Genomic DNA, 14450 nt, shown 5'->3' with positions numbered 1-14450 from the left:
TCTCTTAAGTCTTAAATGAAAAAGGTCTCGATCATTACTAAAATCCTCTCTTTTGGAAATATTTAATATAAATTTTATATTGGATTGAATTTACCTGCCACTTTTGACTTCTATATTTATCAAAAGAAAAGTAAGTAATCAATTTACATAAGGTGTTGTTCAAGTAATAAAAATGCACTAAATGAGGTGAATCTGAAAAATTTCACAGACCTCACACAGTTTACTAGTGTAACGAACGGTTTCATCATTATAGAAATGTCGATGGGAAAAATTGGGGTCAGAAAAAATTTTTAGTAGTATTAGGATTTTCCTACCTTGTCAAGATTTAGGGGAAATTGGAGTCATCGAAGGGCAGACAGATCTGGTAGCAATCGGTGGAGTAAATGTGGATTTGATTAGATAAATGTATAGATAACTCTTTAATGAATTCGTACTACTTTAGAACATCAAATTTGGATAAGTAGATCATTGGGAATGGACTTTGGCATTAAGGGAACTTTCTAAGCATAGTAGGCTAAGAATATGTTGTGAAAGGAGGAAATTGAAAATCCATTGTAAGCTCATTTCCTAACTTTTTGCTACTTCAACGGGATTTTTGCCATTGTAATGACGCTGCTATAGCGGGAGGGGTGCCTCTGTAGCGGACGAGGTGGAGATGGAATCAAAGGATTTTTGGATTTTTTGAGGCGAAGCTCACTAGTTCACTTTGTGCCGCTGCAGCAGGATTAGTACCGTTGTAGCGGGATTACGGGTTTTTAATCATAAATAAAACCCTTAGACTACCTGATTTTGTATTTTTCAACTTTTTGAGTGATGAAACGACCCCTGGGCTATTCCAACTCCTTTTCAACCATTCTTGAAGTTATATGTAAGCTTTTCACTCCGTGAATTCATTTTTTTGATTCGTACAATGTTTTAGAATAGGTCAATATTGATACGAAAGAATTTCTTAAAGAATCCTATGGTTGAATTAACCCTAAATTGACTAGTTAGGGTCATGGGTTTGAACTAGGGTTCATAGTTTGTGATTATTCCAAAAAAATTAGTGGTTAATTATTGATTCTCGTATATAAATTCTTCTATGTAGGCCACGAACAAGCGGAGCGAATCTAGAAAGGAAAGGTTCAAGTTGTCTAGCATTTCAAGCTTGTTTCGATCTAAGTGATGGTCGTGATTCTACGATTGTGTGATATACACTTGCTTTGCTACGTTTTAATACTTGTATATGTATGCATGTTCCAATATTGATCATAGATGTTGAATTCGATATATGAATACAATAACATGATATTATGACTTGAATGAGTGATCTTGATGTGTTATTGTGGTGTATGATTTAGATCGGTCATTCTGTCATTAACAGGGACCGGTTGCCACGTTTCGGCATAAAAATGGGATAGGTTGCCATGTTCCAACATAAAAATGGGATCGCATTGCCACGTTCTTTCATGCTAACAGTTTCACTCTGGCTTCCGTGAGAGGACCAACTATGTGATGAAGCATTTGTATTGTGATGTTGATTCTTATGATAGTATTGAATACGTTGATATTTATGCATCGTTATAATGTTGTAATTGCTTGTTTATTTTACACTAGTGGAATAGCCACGTGATCCTACCAGTACATGGTGGTTGTGTACATATTGTGCACTTGATCTTATGTTTGTTGAGTGCAGGTAATCTTCACACAACTTTTGACAAACCTCACTTAAGATATCGGTGATCGCTTCAAGTTCAAGGGTGAGCCACATCGTTTGGGCTGCCATGAAATTATCTTTTGTCTATGTCCACTATTTTTGGACCTAGACCTTGCTTTAGTTAGTTAGATAGTTCACTAGAAATTTTTGTTAGACTTGGTTCTCGTTTCTTTTTTTGGTACATACACTTTCAGATCTAGGTTTATCTTCTACATTGTTAGTTAGTTATTAAATCTTTATTTAGTAATGGAACCTTCTCATTAGTTATTTCACTTGCTTCCATAACTTAAATTCCTTAGTTTCTAGATTTATTACTTAGGTTGGTTGTTAGTACTGTTTCTCCCACCGAGTAGTAGTGTGTGTGTCAATCACGATGGTTTGGGTCATGAAAAAGTGCTATCATAGCCTAGTTTGTTGATCTTGATGTATTGAAACAAGTCTACTAGAGTCTCATGGAACAGCACGGGGACCCATACACTTTTCCTAAAGAGGTTATAGGACTTTAGGAAATCTCCATTTTCTCTTGTCTCCTTCGTGCTATGACTTAGTTCCAATTGGTATCTGGCGATTCAAATTGGTATCTAATTTCTTTCACTTTTCTATTCGAAGATGGTTAATACTAGGTATAACGGTGTTAGGGTTGTCGCTCCTGCTAATCCTCTAACTGAAGAGCCCACAGCCAGAGATCGCGGTCGAGGTAGAGATAGAGGAAGATCTAGGGGTAGAGGACGTGGAAAAGTGGCACCTCTTGTGAATGAGGTGTAGATTAATAATGTCCCGCTAAATGAGAACTCTCTGGCACATGATGAGGTGATATAAGAGCAAGAGGATATATAGAATATTGAGGATGTTGAAAATGAGGAATTAGTGCAGGCTGAAGCTACAAGATTCCCTCCCATTGATCCGGTGTTAGCTCAACATATCATGTCATTTTTGAAAGGGTTGGTTAGATATCACAAAAAGGATGAGTTTGTAGCAGTAGAATAGGGTAGTATGTTTTGTGGCTGCCTATGACACCAAGTTCCATGTTTTATATATTTATAATCTACCCAATTGGTTACCACTGAAGAGGAGAGGATCCAGTTATTTGTTAGAGGTTTGGATTCTGTGCTACAAGTTTTGTATGTTTACATGACTTCTATAGGAAGGAGCTTCAATGAAGTGACTGATTATATCAAAAAGGTGGAAGGGGTGAATCGAGACAATGAAGCTAGGGCATAGTCTGTGAGGTCCAAGAGTTCTGGACATTTTCAGGGCTCCTATGCTAGAGGATCCAGTCGACCTACCCTCGCATCCAAGCCAATTTAGTTCGCCATGCCCGCCTTTACGGATAACTATTTGGAGACTCCTTCTAATATTCTTTTAGTTGATCAAACTGTTCGTAACGTGGAGGGCAGCAAAGCATATGGCGGCCAACTTGCTTTAGTTTTGGGGAACTTGGACACATGTTGAGGAATTTTCCATAGCCGTGTTCGCTTGAGTCCGGAAAACATCCTTCTCGAGCAATTGTACCCATGTGAAATGGTAATAATGGTAGGGGACATACCCAAGTAGGATAAGGAGGAAATTAGAGAGGTCATGGAGGTAGAGGAAATGGTAACGGAGAAAGAGGTAACGTGCAGCCAGACAAGGAGATAGCTCGTATTGATGATAGAAAAGCTCAATGTTATGCCTATCAAGGCAAAAATAAGGTAGAGTTGTCTGATGCACTAATCACAGGTATTATTTTTGTGGGTGACCAAATGGCTAATGTATTATTTTATCCGAGTTCCACCAATCCTTATGTGTTCGTTAGATTTGGCTCTGATTTTGACATGTTGTGTGATATTCTTAATGATCCTATACGTTTTTCTACCCCGGTTGGTGAGTGAATCATAGTCACCCATGTTTATGGTGCTTTCCCTATCTTGTTTATGGGATTTCAGACTTGGGATGATTTGGTGCATTTGGAAATTGATGACTTCAACATAATCTTAGGCATGACTTGGTTGTTCCCCATTATGTTGTTCTTAATTGTAATGCTATGTCTGTGACTCTAGAAATTCTGGGAAGGGAAAAATTAAAGTGGGAAGGGGTGTACAAGCCTAAGAAAGTTAAGATTATATCATCCATATGTGCTAGTAAATTAGTATAGCAAAGGTTGTTTAGCTTATGTGTATCATGTTAGGGATGTTGATATTGAAGCTCCATCCATTTGGTCTATTTCGGTGATGTCCAAATTTAATTTATTTTTTTTCAAATGATTTGTTTGGCATGACTCCGTATAGAGACATAAAATTTTGTATTGACTTAGAGCCTTGTGGGCGCCCTATTTCTATTCCTCCATGTCGCATGGCTTTGACGAAGTTGAGAGAGCTTAAGGCTCAAATCCAAGAGGTACTTGATAAAGTTTTTATTTGTCCTAGTGCTTCCACATGGGCTGCTCCTTTTTTATTTGTTAAGAAGAATGATGGTAGCATGAGGATGTGCATAGACTACCGGTATTTGAATAAGGTCACTATTCGAAATAGGTACCCCTTGCCTAGGATAGATGATTTTTTGACCAATTGCAAGGTGAAGTGGTCTTCTCTAAGATTGATTTAAGATCAGGGTATCATCAATTGAAGATTCGGCCTGAAGATATACCTAAGATGGCATTTAGAACTCCTTATGGGCACGGTGAATTTTTGTTAGGTCATTTGGGTTGACTAATGCGCATGCAACTATCATGAGCTTGACGAATGGGGTATTAAAGCACTTTCTTAACACTTATGTGATAGTCTTTATTAAGGAAATTTTACTGTATTCGTAAAGTGAAGAAGATCATTCTAACCACCTTCATTGTGTTTTAGATATCCTTGGAAAGCAAAAGTTATATGCAAAATTGTCCAAGTGTGAATTCTGGTTGAAGTAGATTGCATTTTTAGGGCACGTGGTGTCAAAAGAAGTGGTAAGGGTGGGTCCTCAAAAGGTTGAAGCGGTTGACAATTCAATACGACCTAATTTAGTAATAGAGGTTAGGAGTTTTGTGGGACTTGCTAGCTACTATCATTGTTTTGTTAAGAACTTTCCTTTAATTGCTACTCACTTGACAAATCTGATCAAAAAGGAGCTACCGTTTGAATGGACTGAAAATGTGAGGACAGCTTCCAAAATCTTAAGATTCTTCCAACCACCGTGCCTATTCAAGCATTACAAATTGAGGTAAGTACTTTATTGTCGATTGTGATTATTCACATTCTTCATTGGGTGTTGTGTCGATACATGATAAGAATGTAATAGTTTATGCCTCGCGTTAATTGAAGGTGCAAGAGAGGAATTATTCCACTCATGATTATGAGTTGTCATCGGTGGTATTTGCTCTTAAGATTGGCGAAATTATTTGTATAGAGTTACGTCTAAGGTATTTACTGATCATCATAGTTTGCAGCATGTATTCACCCAAAAGTATTTGAATTTGAGACGGAAAAAATGGATGGAACTTCTCTAGGATTATGATGTAATCGTTCAATACCACTTGGGTAAGAAAAATGTTGTGACAGACGCTTTGAGTCCAAAAATGATATGTATGGGTAGTTTAGCTCACTTGAGTGGAACCAAGAGACTTTTGGACAATAAATTCGGACTTTAAAGTCTAAGTTCGTGCAATTGGGAATTTTTGAAAGGGGTGGGTTGTTAGCTAGCATTGAAGCTAGTCCATGTTCATAGAGGAAATCAAGGCCAAGAAATTTGAAGATGGAGATCTAGATGAGCTTAGAACAAAGATTGCAATAGGTAAGTCTCAAGGAACCATCTAGATATGAATGGTGTCCTCAACTATTGGGGTAGAATGTGTGTTCCAAGAGTTGATGATTTGATCCCAACTGTTGGGGTAGAATGTGGAGGTTCATGGCTCGCGCAATTCTACTAATCTAGGTGTGACCAAGATGTATAGAGATCTAAAACAAGTTTATTAGTGGTCGAGTATGAGACAAGATATTGAGAAGTTTGTGGCAAAGTGTCATACTTGTCAAAAAGTGAAGTATGAACATCAAAGGCATGCGGGGTTACGTCAAAGGATGCCAATTCTGCATTGGAAGTGGGAAAGATAGCCATGGATTTTGTGGTTGTTCTTCCCAAGACTTTGGGGAAATTTTATTCTATATGGGTTGTAGTTTATAGGTTGACCAAGTCAGCCCATTTCATTCTGGTAAGGGTGGATTACAAAACTGAACAGTTGGCTACTATTTATGTAAAAGAGATAGTGAGGCTGCATGGTGTTCCTCTTTCTAGCATCTTATATCGTGGTACCCTTTTCACTTTCAAGTTTTAATGGAAATTGCATGATCAATTGGGCACGCAACTCACTTTTAGTACTTTTTTTCTCCCCAGACAGATGGACCATCAGAGGAAGACATGTTGAGAGCTTGTGTTATTGACTTTTGAGAGGATTGGGATAAGTTCCTACCCATATGTGAATTCTCCTCTAATAATAGTTATAACCCGAGCATTGATATGGCACCATTTGAGACGTTATATCCGAGAGGATGGAGATCGCCCATTGCTTCGTTTGAATCCATAAATGTTAAACTTTGGGGGTTGACTTAGTTAAGGACGCTCAAGATAAGGTGAGGTGTATTCAAGGTAAACTACTTGTTGTGCAAAGTTGACAAAAGAAGTATGCAAATCACAAGGTGAGAGACATGGAATTCCAAATGGGAGATAATTTTCTTCTCAAGTTCCCATAAAGGGGGTGATGAGATTTGGTAAGAGGGGTAAGTTAAGTCCTCACTATATTGGTCTCTTTGAGATTCTTGAACGTGCAGGACCAGAGGCGTATAGATTGGCGCACCCTCCTAATTTGTCCGGTGTACATCCCGTATTTCACGTGTCTATGTTGAAGGATATCACGGAAATGGTGACGATATCATTAGGTGTGACTCAATAGTAACAAGGACCTCCAATATGAAGAAGAATAGATTGATATTCTTGATCGTGATATTCTAAATTTAAGGACCAAAGAGATTATGTCCCTAAAAGTTCAATGGAACTATCGTCCGGTTGATAAAGCTACTTGGGAGACCGAGAAGGATATGATCCACAATTGTTCATCGAATCAGGTACTAACTTGTTCCTTTTCTAGCCTACCTTCCCTAAGTTGATCACTCGGGGAGGGGTGATGGGTATATTTATATCTATTGTAATGACCGGATTTCGTCACTAAAAAAATACCGATAGGGAAAATCAGGGATGAAAATACTTTTTCATAGTACTAGGATTTTCCTAACCTTGTTTAGATTTTGAGGAAATTGAATTCATCGAATGGTAGGGAAATCTGGTAGCAATCGGGTGGAGTAAATGTGGGTTTGATAACACAAATGGATAAGTAACTTGTTATGAAATTTATACTACTTTAAGACATGAAATTTGGAAAAGTAGATCATTGAGAAATCGACTTTGGCGTTAAGAGTAATTTCTAAGCATAGTAGGCTAGGAGTATGTTGTGAAAGGGGTAAATTGAAAATTTATTGTCTGCTCACTGCCTCGCTGCATGCCGCTGCAGCGGGATTCTTGCCGCTGCAGCTGCGGGGTGCCGCTATATCGGGCGAGGTAGAGATGGAATAAAAAGGATTTCTGTTTTTGAGACGAAGCTCACTGGTTCACTTTGTGCCGCTGCATCATGATTATTGCCGCTATAGCGAGATGGATGATGTAGTAACAGGATTGCAGGTTTTTAAATCATAAATAAAACACTTTGACGACCTTATTTTTATTTTTCAACTTTTTGAGTTAAGAAACGACCCTTGGGCTATTCCAACTCATTTTCCACCATTTCTTGATGCTACAGGTAAGCTTTTCACTCTCTAAATTCGTTTTTCGATCCATAGAATGTTTTAGAATGGATCAATATTGATGGGGAACAATTTCTTAAAAAATCCTATGGTGGAATAACCCTAAATCACCAAATCTTGATGTATTTACTTTTCTCATTAAATGTGGAATTAAGTGTGAATAAAAGTTGATCATAAGTCTCTTTGGAATGATAACTCGTTTCTACAAGAAACTGTATTACTTGCACGACCATGTAAACTTGTGTGTATAATGGAGAGCAACAAGTTTTTGGCTCCGGTGTTAGGGACTTAGTAATTAATTTATATTCAATTTTCTTAAGTCTACAATTCGAATGTTCAACTATTAATTACTGGATTTTAGCTTGTTTATTTTAGGCATTTGGCTTATAGGTCTGTCTTGAAATGGAGATCTGGTTTACCCTTCCAACGAACCTGAAAGAGTTCTACATTATTATTAAAAATGAATCAAGGGCGAGGGGAATCAGGGTTAGGACCACCTAAAAATTATTGGTAATGATCATCAAGACAATCCGGAAGATGTGAATAACCCAAGGGTATCGAACAATCCAGAAAATATTGATAACCAAGGAGTAACCCCTCATGTCCCTATCATTCTAGTAAGACTAGTGTGAGATGTGTCAGTCACACTCTCCGCCAATTAGTCATCTAGTATTAGGAAACCGCCACCAGGGGATAGATTTGAATTAAAGCAAAATATGGTACCAAATCTCCATTCTAATGGGCAATTCACTGGTCTCCCCATGAACATCCTCAAATCCATCTTAGGACTTCCATTGACATCATTGATACATACACCCCAATTGGAGTTTTATCAGACTATGTGAGATTAACATTGTTCCCATACTCATTATTAGGAGCCGCAACGCGATAGTTATACTCTGAACCACCAAACTCCATAACTACGTGGGATTGTTTAACAAAGAAGTTCTTGAGTCGATTCTTCCCATCGAACAAAACCGCTAAGCTGAGGGGTAAGATAATAAACTTCACTCAAATGCATGGGCAAGACATCTACCAAGCATGGGCACACCTTAAACAAATGGTGAATGCTTTCCCACCCCACATGCAAGCTAATAAAGTACTCTCTCACACTTTCTTAAAGGGATTAGAATATAATGCTCATGTTCTTATTAATAGTGCAGCAGGTGGACAAGCCCTATCCATAACAAGTAAAGTGTTCTTCGAGTTACTTGATAAACTTTCGGAAGGGAACCAAGGGTATGAGAGGGGAAATGTCCAGAACCAAAACCCAAACATGGATCATACATTCAGACCAAGCTACTAGATTAAATGTAAAAATAAATGCAATGCAATATAGCATGACCTTACATTTTAAACAGTTAGCTCTAAGTCAAGCACCGGTAAACATGGTACAACATGCAGCAAATTGGTGTGATGTATGTGATAGTGCAACCCATGACGCTGAGAGATGTGAGGAAAACTCGGATTCTATGAAGTATGTGGGAAATAAGCAAAGGGGACAAGGCCAAAAAAATTATAGTAATAGTTACAACCTTATTTGGAGGAACCATCTTAACTTCTCTTGGGGTTGAAGCCAAAACCAAAATTAAGCACAAAGGGCAAGTCAATATCATACCCAAGGGGTTGGGAAACAATACCAAAATCCCAACCAAACTATAAATCATAGTGTACCAAAAGGGGGGATGACCAAAGAAGAGTTATTCCAAAAGCTCATGACTGAAACGGGGACCAAGTTAAGTGATAGAATAGTAAGTAGGATGAGAACATCCGAAACATCCATATGTCCCAAATGAGATTAGAGAAACAAGTCGCTCAAGTGGCTAATTCTTTGAACTTGCATCCCAAAGGTGGGCTGCCTGGTGATACTGAGCCCAACCCATAACAACTACATGTGGTAAGCACTAGAAGTGGGCTCCAATTAGAGGAACTAGATCCAAAGAAGATAGAATATGAGGTAAAACACCATAAAAGAAAGTGGAAGAGGTATTGAAAAGATCGTATGTTGAGGCACCCACACCTCAAAAGAAATTACCACCTTCATTTCCACAAAGTCTAATGAAGCAGCATGAAGATGAATGATTCGGTAAGTTTTTCTCTCTCCTTAAACAGGTTCACATTAATCTACCATTAATTGACATTTTGTAGGGTATCCAGAAGTAAGCTAAATATGTGAAGGACATTATGGCGAGAGAGAGGAGTCTCACGGAGTATGAAACTGTAGAACTTACTAAGGAGTGCAGTTCAAAGATCCAAAATAGACTGCCCAAAAAGTTTAAAGATCCGGGTAGTTTTAATGTACAAATTAATATGGGGAAAAGTGTTCATGTCAGTGGGTTATGTGATTTAGGGGAAAGTATTAATTTGATGTCCTTATCTTTGTATCAAAATCTTGGGTAGGGTAGTCCAAAAAGAACCATTGTTATTCTCCAACTCGCCGATATATCCATGGCTAGGCAGAGGGGGTGGTAGAAGATGTGTTAGTCAAGTAGGCTCATTGATTTTTCTTGTACATTTTGTGGTCTTAGACTTTGAACCTGATTCTGAAGTCCCATTCATTTTGGGACAACATTTCTTAGCTACGAGTAGGGCATTGATTGATGTAGTATCCAGTCAACTAACCATAAGGGCACATGATAAAGTTGAAGTATTTGATCTACCGCGCTTTGTAGAATTGTCTACAAGTATTGTAGTTCATCACATAGTAGAATCACAGGTTATTGCGCCTGAAGATCCGTTAGGGTTCATGAGTTTGAGGGAGATACTGAAGCTCAAGATATTGAATCATGTTTAAATCTAGCTCTAGTAGATACTCGTAGGACTCAAGTTGAGTCATTATATCGGGATTCGGTCCCCCCACAAAATCCATCGATAGAAGAAACCCCTAGTTGGAACTAAAAATTCTACTGGCTCCCCTAAGGTATGCTTATTTGGATACTAATGAAACTTTTCTTGTGATACATTCTACAAAATTGTCTTATTTACAGGTTGAGGAAGCATTGAGGATATTGAAGCGAAAGAAGAAAGTGATTGGTTGGCAGATAACTAATATTCATGGGATTAGTCAAGTGTTGTTCATGCACAAAATTTACATGGAAGAGGATCACAAACCCAAAGCACAACATCAATACAGTCTAAATCCTGTAATGAAAACAGTGGTAAGAAAGGAAGTTATAAAGTTGTTAGGTGTTGGAATTGTATACCCAATCTCGGATAGCAAGTGGGTAAGTCTAGTACAATATGTTCCCAAAAAGGGAGGTATGATTGTGGTAAGGAATGAAAAGAATAAGTTGATTCCTACAAGAGCAGTGACCAGCTGGAATATTTGTATGGATTACCAGAAACTAAATGATACTACCCGGAAAGATCACTACCCCATTCCATTCATTGATCAAGTTCTTGACCGACTAGCTGGGTCGGAGTACTATTGCTTCTTACATGGGTATTCCGGGTACAACCAGATCTTGTTTGTACCCGAGGATCAGGAAAAGACCACATTCACTTGTCCTTATAGCACATATTATTTCAAATGCATTCGTACTTTGCGATGTGCTGGCGACTTTTCAAAGGTGTATGATGGTCATTTTTCATGACATGGTGAAAGATTTTATGGAGGTATTCATGGATAAATTTTTTTCAGTCTTTTGAATGTGGAGGTATTCATGGATAATTTTTTTGTCTTTGGAAAGTCCTTTGAGTATGTCTCTAAAATCTTGATAATGTACTTGCTAGATGTGAAGACACCAACTTAGTATTAAACAAGGAGAAGTGTATTTTTTTTGTTTTGAGAGGGGATAGTATTGGGATACAAGGTGTCTAAATCTGGTTTGGAAGTAGATAAGTCCAAACTAGTAGTCATTGAGAAATTGCCCCCTTCTTCTGTAAACGGGGTGCATAGTTTTCTTGGCGAGGCAAGTTTTTACGGGAAATTCATCAAGGATCTTTCCACGATTGCACGACCCATGTGCAGTCTTTTGAAGAAAAAGGTGAAGTTTGACTTTTACGCATTGTGTTGGAAAGCTTTTGAGAAGTTGAAACGGAACTTAATTTAGGCTTCTATTCTGATTGCGCCGGATTGGTTATTTGAACTCATGTGTGATGCTTGTAATGTAGAAGTGGATGCAATGTTGGGACAGATAAAGATTTAAGTGTTATACTCTATTATTATGCAAGCAAGACCCTTTGACTCTACACAAGCTAATTACATAGTGACTAAGAAGCAGATGCTTGCTCTAGTGTGCGCCTTCAACAAGTTCAGGTAGTATTTGTTAGGAACTAAAGTAATTTTTTTTACTGACCATGCAGTTATTAGGTACCTATTCAATAAAAAGGATACTAAACCAAGGCTTATTTGTTGGATATTGGTTCTCCAAGAATTTGACCTTGAGATCAAAGATATAAAAGGTACGGAAAATCATATAGCTTACCACTTACCTAGGTTGGAGGACTTCCCACATGTAAATGAGGGTGAGCAGATCAAGGAAGAGTTTTCGGATGAAAAATTGATGGCTTTGGATATCTCCCAAGTGTCATCGTATGCGGACATTTTGAACTTAATAGTGAGTAGAGATTATCCATTGAGTGCAACACCCAAAAAAAAAGTTAAATCATGATGCCAAGTTCTACATCTGGGATAAAGCATTCTTTTTCAAGAAAGATGTCGACCGAGTAATGAGAAGGTTCCATCCGGAAGCTAAGGTTCACAAAGTCCTTAACAGTTGTCATGCGAGCCTATATAGAGGTCATCATGTAGGGAGCACCCTGCTCATAAGGTACTACAATCTGGTTTCTTTTGGCCCCAATTGTTTAAATTTCTATTGCTTTTGTAAAGGGTTGTGATAGGTGCAAATGGAAACCTATATATACTTGTAGCGGTAGATTATGTGAGCAAATGGGTCGAGGCAATGGCACTTCCTTCTAATGACTCAAGGGTGGTAATCAAGTTCATCAAGAAGAACATCTTCACTCATTTTGGCACTCCAAGGTCAATTATAAATGATGGAGGTAAGAATTTCATTAACCATCTTGTTAAGAGCCTTATTGCTAAGTATGGTATTTTCCGTAAGTTTACTACAGATTATAACCCTCAAATGAGTGGCCAGGTGGAGGTGTCGAATCGAGAGGTTAAGAAGATTTTGCAAAAAATGGTGAATGCACAAAGGAATGACTGGTCGGAGAAGTTAGATGATGCATTGTGGGTGTACATGACTGCATACAAAACACCTATAGGGACTTCTCCCTACCACCTCGTATTTGGAAAATCATGTCCCTTTCTGGCAGAATTGGAGCATCAAGCTTATTGGGCAATTAAAAAGCTAAACTTGGACCCCAATCTAGCCGGAAAAAAGTGAGTGAATCGGTTGCATAAACTTGAAGAGTTTAGGCTCCACGCCTATGATAATGCCTAGATTTATAAAGAAAAGACAAATGAGTGGCATAACAAGCACTCATACCTTTAATTTGGGAGATAAGGTATTACTATTTAACTCGCGACTAAAATTGTTCCGCGGAAAAATTAAATTGAAGAAGTATGGTCCTTTTAAAGTGGTGAGAATGACATAGAATCGTGCAGTTGAACTGCAAAGTGAAACTAGCCCCACGTTCTTGGTCATTCGATAGAGAGTTAAACACTATTTTGGTGATGATTTGGATCGTTATCTGGAGGATCTTGACCTAAATGATGAATGACTCAAGTTTCATCATGTTGCAACGTTGAATCAAACTCTACATGGGAGGAAATGCATGGACTTATGTAATAGAAAGGTAGTTGTTTTTCAATTCTTGAAATTTTATGTTTTTAGCTTATTTTAGATTTCTATATTATAGGTAAGCCTTAGTAACTTAGAAATTTTCATTATCTATAACTTAGTTACAAAAACAAATTTACATGGCGTGTCTGGCTGGATACCTCAGAGGATATACCTTGTTACAACGCTCACACGTCACGCAGCCATCGCACCTCGAGCGTGCAAGTTGACGCACTGGCAGGTGCGTCGCTCTAAGACAAGACGGACTGAGCGCCTTTTTAGGCGCGATACGGGCGCGCCATCCCACCATCGCCTCAACACTCACTTTTTGATAAATTCTAGGTTTGACGCGGTTTTCAGCTGACCCATTCCAATTAAAACTCCCAAAATCACACATTCACCTCCACCTTCCAACCGACCCAACCCCTAAAATTCTCTTTAACTCTTCTTCTTCTTATTTTCCAACTCTTCCTTCAACCTCCCACTAACTCCATTAACATCCACCATTAACTCTTCCAACCCTCCTCTCCCCCTCACCCTCTATAAATCCACCACTTCTCCACTTCCTTTTCTTCTCTATTCCCACGTCTCTCTTCTCCTCAACTAACCACTACCCAAATCGACCCCCTCCCCTAATTTTCTTATTTGTTTTTATTTTTGAGTTTTCTCTTCTAAACAAGTTCTAATGGATCTCAAAGTAAAGAATGTAACAGGTTCAAAGAGAAGCCGAAAGGGAGAAACTTTTGGATACTTTAGTGGTAGGGAACTAGCACAAATAATTAGCAAAAAGGCAGTGGAGCGGTATGGCTGAAAATGGTTTGAATGTCAAAGGGAAGAAAAATACATGGGTTATGAAAATGTGAATGAACGTTACAGTCTCAATTTCTAGCTACATATAGAACTGTGAATGAGTTAGGATTGGTTTATGTTTCCAATCCCGGAGATTGTGATTTGACTTTGGTGAGAGAATTTTATGCTAATTGGTTAGCTGAAACAAAATATAAGATTGTACATATGAGGGGGAAAGATATTAAGTTTTTTGCATGAGTTCTGAATGAGGTGTTAGGAACCCATAATAGTGATTCTAACATGTTTAATGACTAAAAGGATAAACCTCTTTACAGAGATATCTGACATACTATGTGTAGGTTTGCATAAAATGCTAGGTTTTATAGAGTAAGGACACTGGGAGGCATA

This window comes from Solanum pennellii, chromosome 1 (genome assembly GCF_001406875.1).
Source record: "Solanum pennellii chromosome 1, SPENNV200".
Lineage (NCBI taxonomy): Eukaryota > Viridiplantae > Streptophyta > Magnoliopsida > Solanales > Solanaceae > Solanum > Solanum pennellii.
This window is presented reverse-complemented; position numbering follows the sequence as displayed.